Source organism: Drosophila erecta, unplaced genomic scaffold, assembly GCF_003286155.1.
Source record: "Drosophila erecta strain 14021-0224.00,06,07 unplaced genomic scaffold, DereRS2 tig00000305-arrow-arrow-pilon, whole genome shotgun sequence".
Classification (NCBI taxonomy): domain Eukaryota; kingdom Metazoa; phylum Arthropoda; class Insecta; order Diptera; family Drosophilidae; genus Drosophila; species Drosophila erecta.
Genome location: NW_020825220.1, coordinates 112611 through 132858, shown reverse-complemented (window position 1 = coordinate 132858; position 20248 = coordinate 112611).

The window sequence follows — 20248 nt, the reverse complement described above, 5'->3', positions numbered from 1 at the left end:
TATAAACTTGATTATATTGAATATAATATTTATCATTTACATTTTCTATAAGTATATTATTATCTTTGTCCGGATTTGGTACAATGTTAAAAAGTGCAGTTTTTATAATGTCTCTAGGAATATGGGAAATAATAAGTATTTAATTTTCCTCTGATTTTTTATATTTAACAATTTTTTGGAATTTACATGTGATAATGGATCATGTTTTAATAATTTGGGATTCAAAATACCAAGTCTTGTTAATTGCATACCAAGTTCTATATCTTCAATGTATTCGGTAAAGTGTTGTAAATTAAATATTAAAAGTTCTAGTCTTCTGTCACATTCACTTATTGCGCTTAAATGTTTGATTGCTTTTATTGACTACTTCTATTACTTCATTCAATTCATTAATTTGAATACTGTTGAGAAAGATCGTTTATTTTTTGTTCTAATTCTTCTTTATCATTTTGATCTAAAGTGCCAAAAAGGTATTTATATGCGGTACCTATAATATTAATTAAACCACGTTTATTGCGGTTTATTATTCCTATTCCATTCATCTCTCTGTTTAACTTTTCAGTTAAATATTGAATTTGGGCTATATTACCATATTCTTCAGCTTGTTTAACTAATTTGCAAAAGTTTGTTCGGTTTTTGTTAAGTTTACGGACAAATAGTGATATTCGTAGTTTATAGGTATATTAATAATTGATCCTCTTTTTAAATGTATATCCATTTTAAGCTTGTTTGGGTTCACCTCTAGGTTTTGACCACGGACGGCACGGACGGCACGGACGAAACATATTATAAGTGTTATTATGAATAACTGTTTAATCGGACCCCACTTGATTTTCGGCAGTTGAGCTGGAATTGTATTTACTGTTATTAATTTTCTTTTGTTTTTTAAATTTAGATTTATAATGTTCAATTTTTCTTCCTCTATTTGTTTCTTCGTTTATCTATTTGTTTATCATCTGTTTGTTCTATACGTCTTGTTTTCTTAATTGTGTTAGTGGTTTTACCTATTACCAATGGTGCTTGTTTATATCAAGTGTCTACTTCATGGCTATGTTTATCATTATTCAACTTATCTATTTTTGATTGTTTCTCCTTTTGGGTGTCATATACAGGTGTTCCTGCATAAATGAAAATATCAGATGGTATCCTACCAGTTGTGTTGTGTTTGGTTTTATGATTATATATATTACATAGAGAATAGTTTCAAATTGTGTTATCTTATTTTCTGGGTCGGACTGACTATTAATGATTCTTAACTTTTCATTGACTGCATTATGGAATCTTTCAATGTCAGAAATTCCATTTTTACTTGTTGTGATATTTATATTCACATTTTCGGACCTAAGCCATAAGTGTAACGCGGAACATATAAAAGCTGAATCTTTATCGGCTTTTATTTCGGACGGATTTCCCATTTCATTGCTTCAAGCCAGTCTCTACTGCTGACTTCAATCAAGGCGGCATATTTGGAATAAATGTCAATGCATGACAGGAATGTTTTATTATTGATGTTTTTCTCTGTTCTGTTTTGGATATGTTACATACTTCGCATTCATTAATAATGTTCTGGTATCTTGGTAATAATGGTCTGGGTAATAATATTTTTCTTTGAAAAGGTTAGTTTGTTTCTCTATTCCTGGGTGTAAAAGTTTTCTGTGGCTTTTTATAAATATTTCTTTAAATTCTCAATATGTTTCAATATCTTTTAAATTAATGTTTGATTTCATAACCTTAGTTATGTTATTCGGACTGACAATTTCTATGTAAGCGTTTTGAAATGTAAGGAAATCAATTTCGTTATGAAAGAAAATTACGCTTCTTTTGGTAAATAAATATTCTTTAATTAATTCTTTGGCATGGACATGTGTCATTTGGTAATCAAATTCATTTAATTTGATTTTCCATCTCTGAAGTTTTAATGTTTGGCTCTTTAATTGAATCAAGCCAAACCAATGGCCTGTGATCACTATAGATCTTGAATTTTCTGCCAAATAAAGAGGACCTGAAATATTTAGTGGCCCAAACAATAGCAAGGAGTTCCTTTTCTATTGTGGAATAATTAATTTCATGTTCGTTCAGAGTTCTGCTCGCATAGCATATAGGTTTATGCTCTTGCGATAATACCGCGCCTATAGCAAAATTACTGGCATCAGTAGTTAGTGAAAGACTTTTTAAAGTCTGGGTGTATTAATATGGAATCGGACGTTATTAACACTTAATTTTTCAAAAGCTAAGTAATAGTCTGAGTCTTTGATATTTATTATTGAGCCTTTTTTAGTCGTAAAGTCGTAATTGTTTTGCTATTTTAGCGAAGTTTGGAATAAATTTGCGGTAAAAACCGCAAAGACCAAGAAATGATTTTATTTCTTTAGTGGTCTTTGGAATGGGGAAATTCACTACGGCTTTAATTTTTGTGGGATTTGGTTTAATACCATCTGTTGTAATTATGTGCCCTTGGAATTCAGTTTCTTTTTTAAGGAATTCGCATTTCTCTAGCTGTAATTTTAAATTTGCTTCTCTGAGTTTTAAAAATACCTTTCGCAAAGACACTATGTGCTCTTCCAATGAAGTGGAATACACAATTATGTTATCCATATATACGAGACAGTTTTTGTATATTAAATCTGCTAAGAGATTATTCATGCAACGTTGAAAAGTAGCGGGTGCATTTTTTAAACCAAATGGCATTCGAGTAAATTCAAAATGACCATTTTTGGTGGAAAAAGCTGTCTTCGCTATGGAATTTTCATTCATTTGTATTTGATGAAAACCTTTTGCGAGGTCAATGGTTGTAAAGTATTGGCAATTTCCAAGCTTGTCAAATATTTCATCCATTTCCGGTATTGGGTATTTGCCATCAACGGTTATTTCGTTGAGGTTGCGATAGTCAATGACTATGCGAAATTTCGATTTTCCCGATGCATCTGGCTTTTTGGGTACTAGCCAAACCGGAAAGCAATACGGAGAATTCGACTTTCTTATGATGCCTTTTTGCATCATGTCTTTCATTTGGTTTTCGACTTCTTCGTCGAAGCTTTGTAGGTATTTGTATGGACGTCTGTAAATTGGGTCTTCGCGTTTAGTTGTTATGAAATGTTTAGTTGTACTTGTGAAGGTCAAATTTTCACCTTCTTTGTACTGTATGTCACTATACTCGTATAAGACACTGGTGAGGGCTTTCCTCTCTTCATCGTTTAGATGATCAAGTCGAAATTCATTTGTTTCATTGAGTTCGTTGTCAATTACATAATTGACATACTCAATATTTGAAGAATATAATAGGTTTTCTTTTAAACTCTCTTTAGGTGTTTCTTCTTCTTCATTAATATCTTCAAGTCGCAATTTAAATGTGTATTTATTTAAAGTAACTGTATTGGATGTATAGCATATAGTTGCTTTGGAATCTTCCAAATATTCCCTGCCTAACAAAATATCGTATTTTTCTGAGAATTTATGTAAATAAAATGTTTGCTTTGTCGGACATAGTTTACTAGGTTTTAATGCAATTTTTGATTTTAAAATAATTTGACCGTTTATTGTGTGTACATCCAATGGAGCTTTTGAGTTAATCGGAAAATTGAAAAAATTTTTACTCATCAAATTTTTTGATGAGCCTGTGTCAATCAAACATTTGAGTTTTATATCGTTCATAGTTATTTGTATGAATGGATAGGTTCTTCTACTTCTGTCCGATCCCGAGGCAAGTTGATGAAAATTTTTAGTAGTGTCCATTTTTGCGCTCTACCTTGGTCTAACTTTTGTTTGAACTCACTGTATGCCGCTTGGTTATTTTCAACTTTTTTTGAATTATTATTTGCATAATTATTTTGATTTTGACTTTGCTTGAATATGATAAGGTTTTGTACCTTGGTCATTATTATTTCCTTTATTCTTTTGAGAATCATTATTTTTACTACTGCTTTGTGATGTAGGTGGACTGTTTGATTTAGCTTTTTCTTTATTTAATACAATTGTATCGAAAAGACCTTCCCTTTGCGCTACTTGTCTTAATAATGTTGTTGTAATGTCATATCTTGCTAAGGTCATGAACATTCTGTCTGGAATTCTTTTATAAATTACATCTTTTATAGTATTACCCATTGCGGCGGCATAAAGAGTTGTATTTGTAAATTTGTCTTATAGTGATAATTTACTTGAAATTTCAAACATCTTATTTTCTAGTTCTCCTACAAGCTTACGAATACTACCACTCCAGTACGTGTTGTAAAAAATTTTTTTGGCAGCTCTTCGTGTGGGATTTGGGTTTTGAATTCATCAATGAGGACTGATCGTAGTTCAGCCCAAGTGTTGCACTGTTGTAGCTGGGACACTTCTTGTGCGTGTCGGGACAGCTGCATCTCGATGGCACTGTAGAGTACACTATGTTGCCTCTTGTCTGTTGTCGGGTATAGAAATCACGAAATCCACACGTCTCACAAATGTTACCAGTTCTCTTGTGGAGCCGTCAAAAGTTGGGTTGTGGCGAATCTGGCCCAAAGCCTGATTCAAATGTACCTCGGTAGAATCATAATTTGTTGATTGTTGATTTTTCCTTTAACTCAATCGTTAGATTGATACCGGGGTTTTATTTTTTTAATTTTTCTTTTTTATTTTAAAAATTCTCACACCAATGTTAGATGGGCTACAGTGACCACGCCTTTTTTTTATTTTTTTTTTTTTTTGTGGTGGTTTATATTAAATACACACGTATGCCCTTTGGGTTGAAAAATGCTCCAGCAACATTTCAAAGATGCATGAATAATCTCTTGGAAGACTTGATCTTCAAGAATTGTTTAGTTTTTTTGGATTATATATTTATTTACTCCAGTTCATTGGAGGAACACATTTTAAATTTTTTTAAAGAAAGTCTTTCAGAAGTTGAGAGACGCCAATTTGAAACTGCAGCTAGACAAATGTGAATTCATGAAAAAAGAAACTGAATTCCTGGGTCACATCGTCACAACAGATGGCATTAAACCTAATCCAAATAATCACGACAGTGACACAACAACTTCAAAAAATTAAAGATTAAAATAATCTATAAAGAAATGACACTCGAACTCGCCAAGTCTCTCATTAAGGAATGTGTGTGCATAAAGAAAAGCGTAATTTGCTTCCCTAATGATGAAGACTTTCTGATTTTCCAGAGGGCATTCACTGAAATCATAAGCCCTAACAATTTTACGAAACTGATGAGGAAGTTGAGGAAGTTAATTGATATATATTATTAACATACTCCGAATTAAAAGATTTAATCCTTTAGAAGCATAAAGAAGTATTACATCCCGGTATAGATAGAACCATTAATTGGTTTAAAGAAGAATACTATTACGCGGATAGTCAAAAGCTAATCCAAAATATTATCAACGAATGTGAGGTTTGTAACATAGCGAAAACAGAGCATAGAGACACAAAACTGACATATGAAACAACACCGGAAATATTGAACGCGAGGGAAAAATACGTGATAGATTAACAAAAATATAGATTATATATATAGATTACAAAATATATATATATATATATAAATATAGATTAACAAAAATATAAACGTACTTCTTTCAAAAATATATTAAAATTCTTAAACAACAAACACATTTAGTCTTATCTGTGATTTTCTACTTTCTGGATGTAGATTGTTTATCTGCGCACCACATGAAACCACTTTTCGTGCATTAACACAAACCACTTTTCGTGCACCAACACAAAAATGAACACATTTATTAACTGAATTCACGGAACTTCCTGTCCACTAGTTTATAGGCTATTAGAGGGAACGTATGGTGATATATTAGCCATTACAAGTTGGGAATTATTTTTAAACCCTATGGGCACCAGTTTCTAATTACAATTACCGATGACTTGGTCTAGAGTTTAGAGTTTAGATTTTCTACTTTCTGGATGTAGATTGTTTATCTGCGCACCACATGAAACCACTTTTCGAGCACCAACACAAAAATGAACACATTTATTAACTAAATTCAGGGATCTTCCTGTCCACTAGTTTATAGGCTGTTAGACGGAACGTATAGTGAAATATAAGCCATAACAAGTTGGGTATTATTTTTAAACACTATGCGCACCAGTTTCTAATTACAATTACCCATGACTTGGTCTAGAGTTTACTTATTAAATTTTGTATTCTTCACATTAATATTAAAAAAAAATAGGAACTAAATGAGCGGCTTAAGGTTATTAGCTGCAAATGCGCATATTTTAAACAGATTGGAAATGTTTAAATTCTATTAAATTTTACTAACAAATAAACATTTTATAAGCCAAAAAACACTTAACAAAAATATAAACGTACTTCTTTCAAAAATATATTAAAATTCCTAAACAACAAACATATTTAGTCTTATCTGTGATTTTCTACTTTCTGGATGTAGATTGTTTATCTGCGCACCACATGAAACCACTTTTCGAGCACCAACACAAAAATGAACACATTTATTAACTGAATTCACGGAACTTCCTGTCCACTAGTTTATAGGCTGTTAGAGGAACGTATAGTGAAATATAAGCCATAACAAGTTGGGAATTATTTTTAAACACTATGGGCACCAGTTTCTAATTACAATAACTGATGACTTGGTCTAGAGTTTACTTATTAAATTTTGTATTCTTCACATTAATATTAAAAAAAAATAGGGACTAAATGAGCGGCTTAAGGTTATTAGCTGCAAATGCGCATGTTTTAAACAGATTGGAAATGTTTAAATTCTATTAAATTTTACTAACAAGTTAACATTTTATACGCCCAAAAACACTTAACAAAAATATAAACGTACTTCTTTCAAAAGTATAATAAAATTCCTAAACAACGAACATATTTAGTCTTATCTGTGATTTTCTACATTCTATATGTAGATTGTTTATCTGCGCAACATATGAAACCACTTTTCGAGCACCAACACAAAATTGAACACATTTATTAACTGAATTCACGGAACTTCCTGTCCACTAGTTTATAGGCTGTTAGAGGGAACGTATAGTGAAATATAAGCCATAACAAGTTGGGAATTATTTTTAAACACTATGCGCACCAGTTTCTAATTACAATTACCCATGACTTGGTCTATAGTTTACTTATTAAATTTTGTATTCTTCACATTAATATTAAAAAAAAATAGGGAGTAAATGAAGAGCTTAAGGTTATTATCTGCAAATGCGCATATTTGAAACAGATTGGAAATGTTTAAATTCTAATAAATTTTACTAACAAATTAACATTTTATACGCCCAAAAACACTTAACAAAAAAATAAACGTACTTCTTTTAAAAATATATTAAAATTCCTAAACAACAAACATATTTAGTCTTATCTGTGATTTTCTACTTTCTGGATTTAGATTGTTTATCTGCGCACCACATGAAACCACTTTTCGTGCACCACACAAACCACTTTCCGTGCACCAACACAAAAATAAATTGTGCTGATTTATCGGTGGTCTACAAGTCCTGTCAGGTACGCCCGCAGGACATTTTGTGTGCGTCGCAGGATCCCAAGTAGGAAGCGAACAGGATAACATCCGGACCATCAGGAGGAGTAGCCGCATCATTCAAATAATGTAAGCTAGTGAATAAGTAAAACAAACACAATAATCGAAAAGTTCTAAGTGAAAAACAAAGCAAAATAAAGTTTAAGCAAAAACAAAGTGAAAGTAAGTGCTACAAGGAAACAATAACTAGATAAAAATAATCTTTCTAAAAAATATATTAACGAAATAAAAAGGCGTAAAGGGATAACTAAATAAACTCCACCACTCAGTCTACAACTGAATAAATAAAAAAAATCTTTTCAACGAGTGGTATAACAAAACCCAATCTTGCGAATCCTGAACAAAGGACCCTCCAAGGTAAAAGGGTAAAACCAACTGTTGGTTTTCATTGCATTCTTTTCAATAACTTAAATGCAACAATTTTTCAACAAACCTTACCATTGAACAAAATATTTAAAAGGTAAAATTTTTAAAACAAATTCCTTTTCGCACTAAACTTTCATAATAACTTTAAGTCAAATATAAACCAATGACCCGAAAACACACTCTAATTTTAAACAAATTTAAACACTAAATCAAACTTCATTTTTATCGATAAACGTAATAGTGAAATCAAATATCAAAAATTCCCTAACATCGACAAACTCCCTGACAAATTTCACTCGCATGGCTAATCCAAATAACCTTATCAGGCCACCCGTTCTCAACTCAGAGCAGCCAGTTATACCATCAGTAGGGAATATAGAACAGCAGCTAATCGAAGAAAATTCACGCCAAGAATTATTTCAACAAAATAGAAACATGGAGCAAGAACAATTACAAACTATCATTAGTCAAGTTTTAGCCGAACAATTTCCAACTTTACTACTTAAAGCCCAGAATCCAACACATGACTTTACAAGTGCAGAAAACCAAGAAATTTTACCACAATTCCGAGCAAATTTAGCTGATCTTGATAAGATTCCTGACATAGTAAAAAATTACCGGTAACGCAGACATAGCCCTCGAATCATACAATGTCCCCCTTAACTGGAATGCTATTTCCAAATGTCTTACACTACACTACGCCGACAAGAGTGATTTGGGTACACTTGAATATCAAATGACTATAATAACCCAAGCCGCAAATCAAATTGTTGAAGAATTCCACCAAGCAGTATATAAACATTTATCCCTGATTTTAAATAAAACTTATGACCAAGCTGTATAGGGATAAAGCACTAGACACCTTTGTTCGACTTCGTGGAGATTTGCCACGACTTCTGGGCATCAAAGAGCCCACTGACCTACCTTCAGCCCTCCATTTGTGCTTGAAATTAGAAAATCAAGCATATCGAACTAATCACGCGACGATTAAGGGACAGCCTATCGCACATAGAAATCTACCACCACATCTTCATCAAAACCAAAATTTTCAACAAAGACCGATGGTTCCACCAAGAAATCCTTATGCCACGATCAGATCTAACAATTACTTTGAACAGCCAACAACAAGACCATTCTTCCCCCAGACCGCACAAAATACTAACCCACAATTTCTAATGCACCAACCAATACCACAGCCATTACCACGGCCATTGGCTGCCAAGCCACAACCAAAACCAGAACCTATGGACATTGACAGAAGTATTCAAACAAGACAAATAAATTATATGAATAGGCCCCCTCAGATAGAAGCAGGAAAAAGACCGCCAACATTGAATACAAAACAAAACGACGCTAACAAAAGGCAAAGAAATTTAAACATTCAAACAAGCACAGGCAACGACACAAACACTATAGTCAAGTTTTTCCTACTACCTACACTAAAGACGTTTGACGCTATACTGGGAAGCGACAGCCTAAAAGAATTAGGTGCTGTAATCGACATCAAAAGCAAACTAATGTTACTAAAAAATGGTATGAGTGTCCCAATACAAGAAAAGAAATTTGAATCCGTGAACGTAATAATCCCAAGAACAGAACACCTGACAGAATCTCAAAAAACAAACTTAAGCCAACTTGTAAAAAAATACCCCAACCTTTTTGCTGAGCCCAACGAAAAACTGACCTACACCACTAGAGTCAAAGCAGAAATCCGCACAGACACAGATACTCCGGCTTATTCGAAATTGTACCCATTCCCATTTGCTTTAAAAGACGAAGTCAACAAACAAATCAATGAACTTTTAGAAAATGAAATAATTCGTCCGTCCCGTTCCCCCTACAATTCACCAGTGTGGATTGTACCAAAAAAACTAGACGCCTCAAATATAAAAAAATACAGAATGTTAATTGACTACCGAAAATTAAATAGCATTACAATAGCAGACAAATACCCCATACCAGATATCAACACAGTATTAGCACAACTAGGCAATAACAAATTGTATTCCGTTCTTGACCTCAAGAGTGGATTTCACCAAATACAGTTAAAAGAGAGCGACATAGAAGAAACAGCATTTTCCATAAATAACGGAAAATACGAATTTACTAGACTACCTTTTGGACTAAAAAACGCACCCTCTATATTCCAACGCGCCCTCGACGATATCCTTAGAGAACATAGGTAAAATCTGTTACATTTACATTGACGACATAATAGTTTTTAGCCAGGACGAAGAAACACACTGTAAAAACCTTGACTTAATTTTTGATACTGCAGCTAATGAAGCTTATATAAAATGTCAACTAGATAAATGCGAATTTTTTTAAAAATAAAGTAGAGTTCCTGGGATTTGTTATATCCGATAAAGGAGTAGAAACAAATCCAACAAAAGTAGCAGCAATAGCCAACTATCCCCAACCAAAAACAGTTAAAGAACTAAGAGCATTTCTTGGATTAGCGAGTTACTATAGAAGATTTATAATGGGTCACGCATCGCTAGCTAGACCGCTCACAACATTGCTCAGAGGAGAAGACGGTCGTATTTCCAAATCAGCTTCAGCTAGAAAACAAATCCAACTCAACAGTGAAGCCATGGAGGCGTTTGAAAAAATCAAAAGTACCCTAATATCCGACGATGTCATTTTACAATATCCCGACTTTAATAAAGAACTTTCCCAAAACGATAGACCAATATCATTCATATCTAGAACCCTATCCGAAACAGAAGAAAATTATGAAACAGCCAAAAAGGAAATGTTAGCCATATGTTGGACAGTAAAAACATTCAAAGGTTATTTGTATGGAGGGTCAAAGGTGAAAATCTATACAGACCATGAACCACTTACGAACGACTGTAATTGGAAAGGAGGTAGAGCAATTAGGAGATAGAAGACATACCTTGACGAATATAACAAACAACTTCTTTATAAACCAGGAAAGGAAAAAGTAGTGGCAGATGCCCTCTCCAGGGCCCCTAATAGAAATCAAATAAATTCAATCACCTCAACACAACATAGCGCTCAAAGCTCAAACCAAAATCTCATCCCTAGTATCGAGGTCCCGATTAACGAATTTAAAAACAAAATATTCATTCATAAACATCCACCTGACTACAAATTTATACTCCCATTCCCCACATTCCACAGACATATAACTTCACAACCAACATTTTCTGACGATGACCTACAAGATACTACAAAAATACTTAAACCCAACAGTTATAAATGGAATTTATACGACAGAAGACATAATGGGACAGATTCAAAAACTATATCCACAACATTTCCAATCCTTTAAAATTAGATTCACACAAACTAAAGTAAATTACCTACATTCAGAAGCCAGATAAAACGAAAAAATACTACAAACCCATAATAGAGCTCACAGAAACGCTCAGGAGAATAAAATTCAAATAGCCCAATAATATTATTTCCCTAAAATGAAACAAAAAATAGCTACTCTCAAAAAACAATGTCAAGTATGCAAAGAAGTGAAATATGATAGGCACCCACCTAATCCAGAAATAGCAGAAACGCCAATTCCGGAATATCCGGGTCACACAATTCATATTAACATATTCTCGACAGAAAAAAAATTAGTCCTTACAGCAATCGATAAATTTTCCAAATTAGCTTGTGCAAAAGTCATAAAAAAACCTTTGCACGACATTTTGTTTTACTACGGCGTACCCAAATTTATAGTAATGGATAATGAAAAATCATTTAACTCAGCTAGCATTACCTTCATGATAAAAGATCAATTAGGCATCGAAATATACACAGAGCTTCTCCCTATAAAAGTTCAGTTAACGGACAAATAGAAAGATTCCATTCCACTCTTGCCGAAACCATGAGATGTTTAAAAGCAAAACAAGTTCACCGAACATTTGAAGAACTATTAGACATATCCGTTTATGAATATAATTACTCAATACACTCCGTAACAAAACAACGACCACTTGATGTGTTTTTTGGCAGACACTTGACCACTGACCCTGAACAATATGAAAAAAGCAGACAAAATAACATAGAAAAACTTAAACAAATGACAGATTTACAAAACCATAATAACGAACGAAAAGAAATAATAACCTACAAACCAGGGCAAGTAATATTTGTCAAACAAAATATCAGATTGAGCTCAAAATTAGCCGCCCGATTTAAAAAAGAAATAGTGAAAGAAAACAGAAATACAACTATTGTCACCGATGCCGGAAGAGTTGTTCATAAAAGTAATACCAAAAGCGACTAATAATTTTTTTTATACATTATAATACTAAAAAAGGTCAGAAAAAAAACTCCTAGAAATTAAACCTAAGTCCGTTCAGTCTAAAAAAAAGTAGTATAAATAAAATAAAAAAAATCTATAAAGACCAATCACATTTACCAGCTGTCGTCCGACTGCGGGTATCAATCCGATCATGAAGGGATCGGCCCATACCCGCCAAAAAACTTGGTTGTGTAATAAAACAAATAATTATAAATAACGAACTACAGAACAGGATAAACAATTTAACTAAAGTTTCAAATATAATATGTTGGCAAATTCAATAAAACGTTACGATTCTTTTAATAATGAAATAGTGACAAGTTTACAGAATCAGGTTAGATTAATGAAAGAAGAAAAAGTAAATGTCAAATACGCCATTCAATGGGCAAATCTAAATAATATAAACTTATATAATAAATAATATACTTTTAAATGAAATAGAAATTGCAGAAGTCCGTAATATATTCCATAAAGGCAACTTAACTTCCTTGTCCGTTGAAGTAATGTTAGAATTTGTCGATGTCTCGGTCCTCCACAATAAAACATCAATTATTTATATTGTCAAAATCCCAGAACTAGAAACAACAACATATCAAAACCTTTTAATCAAGCCTGTAATTAAAAATCATTAGAAAATCATAGAAACTAGCGAAATATTCCAATATAAAGAACAAATGTTAAAAATACCAACAAATTGTAAATTATCTAATAATCTAAAAATTTGTAATAAGGGCAATATTGTAAACCTAAGTAACACAAAATGTATTTTTATGCTAGTTCAGGGAAAGGAATCGCTGTGTGACTTTAGTAACTGTTCCGCGTTATCGAAGAAATAGAAGAAATCGACAAGAGCATAATTCTACTTAATAATTTAAATGGCAATATAACCAATAATAATATAACTCAACATTTAATGGGCACATACTTAGTGCACTTTTGGAATGACAAAATTTACATAAAGGGCAAAGAATTTAATAATAAAGAAACAACAATTATGAAGCCGGGGATACCACTAATACAAATGACTCCAAAATTAGCCGAGCGACTACTAGTCCTATCCTTAAAAGCATTAGAAACTCTCCATATTAAAAATACAAAGCATCTAAACGAATTGGCGACGCACTCTACGGCTAATCGCATAGCCATTCTCACCCTTATTTGCATCATAATCATCATTATTTCTACTGCAAAATTCCTTTGTCGACCAAAATAAAAAGTTATTCTATAAATACAAGAAAAAGCTCCCCAAAAATTAAATAATACAATCCCGATGAATACAATATCACAGCCCAAAAAAATTTAACTTTAGTTAATACAAAACAATATAAACAGCCAACGACGAATCAATAAATAATAAAATTACAGCTAATAATACAAAACACTATTTAAAGAAAATATTGCAACATTGCTTTAGTTCAATAAACTAAACATCCGCCGAACCAACTGAAGAACTGCAACATTGTAATACACTGTTCAGTTCAATAAACTAAACATCCGTTCAAAACGTCGCAAATGCCATTAACAGAGTCCGCAGTTTGTCTTGCGTCCGCACTTTCGGCCCTTAACGACAAATTGCTGACATTGCAGATCATGGTCAGTTCAAACCAGATCTGCAGAGCTCTGCCGCGTCGCTGCTTAACACCCACAGCTAGCTTAGGGTATTTTAAGATATTTTCTGATCAGTCACAATTTGGAGTTGAATAAAACCACAACGAAATAAAGTTTCTGAGTTTTTAATTAAACGGAAATTAATTTATACAACAAATACCATGCTAATGTTGGATGACCGGTTAGAAGTGCAAAGAATTTCTCCAGTGTACCCCAAGTACGATACTTAGCAGAAAAATTAAGAAGAGAAATCAACGGGTTAAGAATTTTTTAAAGAAAGAAAAGAGGTCTTGCAAACGTAGTAGGAAATGTTTACAAATATTTATTTGGCACCCTAGACCAAGACGACAAAGACGAGTTAGAGGGAAAGATTAGTAACTTGTCAGACAACTCCATACAAAAACACGATTTAGATATGATTATAAATGTAATCAATAGCGGAATAAACGTTATTAATAAGCTGGAAGCAAAAAAAAGAGAGAGACCAACAGATTTCCATATTAATTTTCAATTTACAACAGTTCACTGAATACATAGAGGACATCGAATTGGGAATGCAGTTTGCTAGACTGGGGATCTTCAATCCAAAGTTACTAAAACATGACTATCTAGAACAGATAAATTCGGAGAAAATTTTGAAAATCAAACTTCCACATGGTTTAGAACAGATGCAAAAGAAATTTTGATTATTTTCCATGTTCCTAGCCATATAAAAAAAGTTCCGTCACTCCAGATAGTCCCGTACCCAGACGAACATAATAATATTATAACCGAGCATATATTTGATAAGGTTTACGTATTCAACAATCAGGTCTATCACAAAGACACAGGAAAAATAATCCACGACAAATGCATTACAAATACACTAAAACACATAAAAATTTCCAAACAAATTACATAGATAAACATAATTTTAAAATGGAATATTCCTGAAACAACAATCAACCAAGATTGTAATAAAACAAAATTGTAAAATAAGGAAATAACATTGTCAAAATTAAAAATACCATGCAAATTGACGAACTTATAATTTCAAATAATTTTACAGATTTTACACAAACCATTTATACCACAAATAATTTTACAAAATTAGAGCCCATAGAGTATTTGCAAACCAAGGAAATAATAAATTCACGTGTAAAATACTACAATGTATTCCAAATGAAATGTGTGACAACTTTTGTAATTACAATTATAAATAAGCCTGATTTTGTACTTAAAATATAAGTTTAAAAATATACCTATGAAAATAATGGTAAAATATTGTAAAGCAGAAGAAGAACATCCGCACCCAGTAACTAATGATAATATTCAATCCGAAAACAACGCAATTCAATCAAACCATATTATGTTATACCCAAATAATCAAAATTTTGTGACCTGAGGACAGGCCAAAAACAAAGGTTGGGGGAGTGACATATCCATAAGTCCCTTAGAATTAAGTACATGCCTACTTATTACAACACAGCAGTACACATACAACAAGCATACCCAAAACTACCCTACACTTCACAATTGTAAATCAGCATACCCCATACTACCCTTTATGTGCTCAGCCAATAGATAAGAATAAAATTGTTACCCAAATCCCAGAACCGAGGTCAAGTGGAAAAACCCCAAAATCGAACAAAGGATGTAATTGAAAACTCTTGATAAGGCAAGCCCCCTTCTGGTAGACTAAACATCCATTGTTTTAATTAAACTATTGCACAAGCCCTCGTCCCATTGTCACATTCGCACGTTCAGAGCTCGGACTCGTTAATCCAAAACAAAAGATTTCGACTCAAAGAAACATAATTAAAATAATCTCAAGAGTACCAGAACCTAAGAGAAAAGCGATGATAACTTAAAGTCAGCAACTCCAAAGCCCTCTCTTTATCTCTTCAGAACCAATAGTCCAAAGTCCATATTGGGAAAGCTCGAAACCGAGGCTTGAACGTCAATCAAAGATAATCAATAATTCGAGTTCAGTTTGAGACCTAAAACAAATTGATCGCGGTGTTCTTCACAAGCAATTGTAATATTTTGGTCAAATAAAAATATATTTTTTTGACATACGGATATTATGAACGTGTAATTGCCGCAGTCGGTAGGATCTACAAGTTAAAATAGTCCTTTAATACGGTACTGGGCAATTGAAAGGATACGCTATACGACTAGCTATCCTAGCCTGGCGAATTAAGCAGTGATTCTAAAACTATTTGTGATCCGCAAAAGAATCTACGTGCAAGTAGCATTCTAAAACAAAATCCCGTGTGGTCGGAGACAATCCGTATTAAAATAAAAACCCGTGCGGTCGGAAATAAAATTTAATTTAAAATTTTTTAATTCCGTGGGTATTGATACTATCCGTAAATTAAAAAAAAGTTACAATGAATCTAGGATGCTAGTCCAGAAAATCGACGTTCTAACAAATCAGAAGGAAACAGACATAGGAACAGGGGAAATCATAGCCAAAATAACAATCAAAGTTATTAGAACAACAGTATCCAAAGACATCACAACAACAGATATCATAATTTCAGCACACATTATTCTGGAACACACCACAATAATACACGACCCACTAATCCAAAACAGCCTAGTTCGAATCAAAGTCAGTATATCACTCTTCCAATACCAGGTAGTCAAAGGGAAACAATTATACGTATAGAAGACAAGGTCAACAGAATAATCCTCTTAATAATTTCTTAAATTCCCAACCTTCGACTTCAAATAATCAGAGGCCTACAAAGAGACAACGCGAGAGTCAGAGCGGAAGTAAATTTTGATCAAATTGCCATCAAAATTGACACTCAAATGCAACAGGAGGACGAACCAGTCCCAATGTGCGAATAGGGTACCATAACGAAATTTACAAAGGAATGATCGACACAGGGTTTTCAATCAACATCATAAGAGAAAATTTTGAAAATTTAAAAGAAGAAGAAGATCTGACAGTAAAACTAAAGAAAAGTATAATGATAAAGCCTTCCTCGGTATGTCCGTCCGTTCAAAAATTCTATATCTATAAATTTTCCGACAATTATGATTTCCTGTTAGGTCGAAAGCATCTAGAAGATACTAAAGCAAAAATAGATTACGAAAACGAGCTGGTAACATTAGGTTCAAGAACCTTTAGTTTTTTTTATGAAGAAAAGAAGGGCGATACCGCACCAAAATGCTTCGACACAAAACAAAAGGTCAATTCTGCTCCAGTGCAGAAAATTGATCCAAAGAAACAAAATAGCAAGACCGCAACTGAGAAATGCCTTGACTCAAAACCAAAAATTGATTTTGCTCCAGTGGAGGAAATCAATTAAAAAAAGGAAAAGGTTAAGACCGCACCTAAGTACCTTAAACCAATACTTCAAGAAGGAGACCGCATTTCAAAAATGCCTCAGTGCAAAAGTTGTTAGTGACGCAGTGGATAATGATGTAACACACCTCAACCACATGTCCGTCGAGGATCCAGTATACCGAAAGCCTTATAAATACCCCAAAAGCGTTGACCAAGAAGTCAACAAACAAATTAATTAAACTAACAAGGTATAATTCGCAAATCGAAGTCACCCTATTGTTCTCCTATTTGGGTGGTCCCTAAGAAGGCAGACTCCGGCCTCTGGGAAACAGAATTTTAGGTTAGTAGTGACTATAGGAATCAATGAAATAACTGTCAACGACAAATCCCCCATTCATAGAATGGGATAAACTCGGACAATATTTACAACGATTGATCTAGCCAAGGGTTTTTACCGAATCCAAATGGATAAAAATTCCATTGCGAAAAAAGCTTTTTCAACCAAACACGGGCATTACGAATATACACGCGTGCCTTTTGGTCTGAAAAATGCCCCTGCAACATTTCAGAGATGTATGAACAATCTTCTGGAAGATTTAATTTACAAAGACTGCTTAGTATAGCTGGATGATATTATAATTTACTCGACTTCATTAGAGGAACACATTCTATCTCTAAGGAAAGTCTTTGGACTTTGGACCGAATTCCTAGGACACATTGTAACCACAAGCGGCATCAAACCCAATCCAAATAAAACTAATGAAATTAAAAATTTTCAATTACTTAAGACACAAAACGATATACAATAATTTTTGGGATTATGTGGGTTCTACCGCAAGTTCATTCCTAACTTTGCGAAGGTCGTTAAACCTATGACCCTTAAAATAATGAAAGGTGCAGTAATCGATACCAAAAGTAAAGACTACATTGAATCATTCGAAAGGTTAGAAGTTTTAATAACTTCAGATAATAACTGATATATCCAGATTTCTCAAAGCGATTTTCTCTGACAACTGATGCAAGTAATTTAGCTATTGGTGCTGTGCTATCTCAAAATCATAAGCCCATCTGTTGAACAGTAGAACACTAAATGAGCATGAGATTAATTACGCTACAATCGAGAAAGAATTGTTAGCTATCGTTTGGGCAACAAAATATTTCAGGTCATATTTATTCGGTAGACCATTTAAAATATTAAGTGATCTTAAGCCTTTAGTATGGCTTAATAACATTAAAGAGCCAAACATGAAGTTACAAAGATGGAACGTAAAATTGACCGAATTCGATTACAAAATTAAATATCTTCCGGGCCTATATCTTCCTAACCATGTAGCGGACGCCCTGGACGCCATGATGCTAGTTGAAGTAGCAGATAGTGCAAACGCAACAGTCCACAGTGCGAGTGAAGATAATTTAAATTACATATCAATATCTGAAAGACCACTTAATTATTTCTCTAGACAACTAAAACTAGAAAAGGGAAACAGCGATACAACCGATGTAAGCAATTATTTTCAAAAGTTAAAAAACAAGATAATCTATAAAGAAATGACAGTTGAAGTCGCCCAAAACATCATTAAGGAATATTTGTGCACCAAGAACAGCGCAATTTACTTCCCTAATAACGAAGATTTTCTGATTTTCCAGAGGGCATACACTGAAATCATAAGCCCTAGCAGTTTCACCAAATTGCTACGATGTACCAAAAAGCTAATAGATATCTTAACCTACGCCGAATTTAAAGACTTAATATTGAAAAGGCATAAATAAGTTTTGCATCCAGGAATAGAAAAAACAACTAACTGGTTTAAAGAAGAATTATAACTATTTCCCAGATAGTCAACAATTAATCCAGAACATCATTATCGAGTGCGAATACAGCGAAAACAGAACACAGAAATACGAAATTGACATTTGAAACACCTCCGGAAATATTTAACGTAAGAGGAAAATACGTGATATATTTCTATCTCAGCGGCCAAGCGGGCGCTCGAATGAATAAAAAAAAGTACAAAGAGATTCTTGGCGAGGCGCTTAAAAAAGCCGTCAATCTACCCGAGACGATGAACGGAACAGCCGAAGCTGACACGACTCTGACCTCGACTATTGGTTCTGTCTCAAGCGCCAATGGATCACCAGCTGGGATGCACACCCGTTTCCGAACCATTAAGCGCAAGCTAACACCAGGCGCTTCTCCAAATCCAGAGAGGAAAAAACATAACCCTGGCAAGAAGGATGACAACTCCGAAACTATATACAATGGCCGATCAAATCGTTTCGGACTCCTCGCGGACACGCCAGCTAATTTAGAAGCTGACCTTGTAAGTAACGAGCAGCCCAGCACTAGCTGCCAAGCTGCTATTGCTGCGCAGCAGACGGCTGCAATTAGCAATGCGCAACCAAAACCACCACCAATTGTGCTTGAAGGCGTTAACAACGTCAATTTGCTGATGTTGGGCATTAAAAGAGTGGTCGAAGCTAGAGCATCTCTGGGTGGCGTCATGCGACTTTACGCTGCGGATGCAAGCACGTTTCGAAGTATCGTCAGCTGGCTTGAGGACGAGCAATACGAGTTCCACTGTTTTCAGGACAGACCGTATAGAGTCTGCATAAAAGGTCTGCACCATAGTACACTGTCCAGCCAGATCAAAGAAGAGATTGAAAAAGTTGGTCACAAGGTGCTTGATGTACATACGCCCCTAAAGCGCAGCGAGCCTGGCACTCCCACAAATAAGACAGTCAATATATTTTTCATCAATATTGCCGCTGCGGCCAATAACAAAGCGATCCTAGCAGTGAAGACTCTATGCCATATGAGAGTGGTAATAGAACCACTTCGCAAGCGCAGAGAGAGACGAGAGAGCCACTACAGCATCCGATGGACACCAACAAAAACATCGAAGCCATCCTCAAGTTGCTGAGTGATAGCATCAACTCCCTCCGAGCGTCCCAAGAAAAACAGATGGAGATTATGATGATGTTGCTAAAGCAGCAGCAACAACAGACACAGCAGCAGGGGCAGATTCTTAATCTGCTCACTGCCGTCCATGTGCAGCAAGCCCCATAATGATGCCGCTGCGCATCCTAGTGTGGAACGCCAACGGCGTACCCACAAAGTTGCCTGAAGTTGAGTGCTTCGTTCGACGTCACGAAATCGATGTTTTACTGCTCAGTGAGACGCACTGTAAGGGGGCAGAGATACCCAAGTTATTTGGCTATGTA